Source organism: Acanthisitta chloris, unplaced genomic scaffold, assembly GCF_000695815.1.
Source record: "Acanthisitta chloris isolate BGI_N310 unplaced genomic scaffold, ASM69581v1 scaffold13038, whole genome shotgun sequence".
Taxonomy (NCBI): domain Eukaryota; kingdom Metazoa; phylum Chordata; class Aves; order Passeriformes; family Acanthisittidae; genus Acanthisitta; species Acanthisitta chloris.
This window is the reverse complement of record NW_008685424.1, coordinates 4,479-4,735: the sequence shown is the minus strand read 5'-3', so window position 1 is coordinate 4,735 and position 257 is coordinate 4,479.

Genomic DNA, 257 nt, shown 5'->3' with positions numbered 1-257 from the left:
TTCATGAACTCCATCCTGCAGTGCCTGAGCAACACCAAGGAGCTGCGAGATTACTGCCTGCAGAACCAGTACCTGCGGGACCTCAACAACAACAGCCGCATGCGCACGGCGCTCATGTCAGGTACCTGTCACTGCCTCTGGCTCTGCACCCTGCAGGGCTCCCCTGGGGCACAGCCTCACTCCCCTGGGGCACCCAACACCCAGAGGTCAGTGCTTCTCCCCAGCCTTGCTGGGGCAGGCACTGTGCTGTGTGTGCC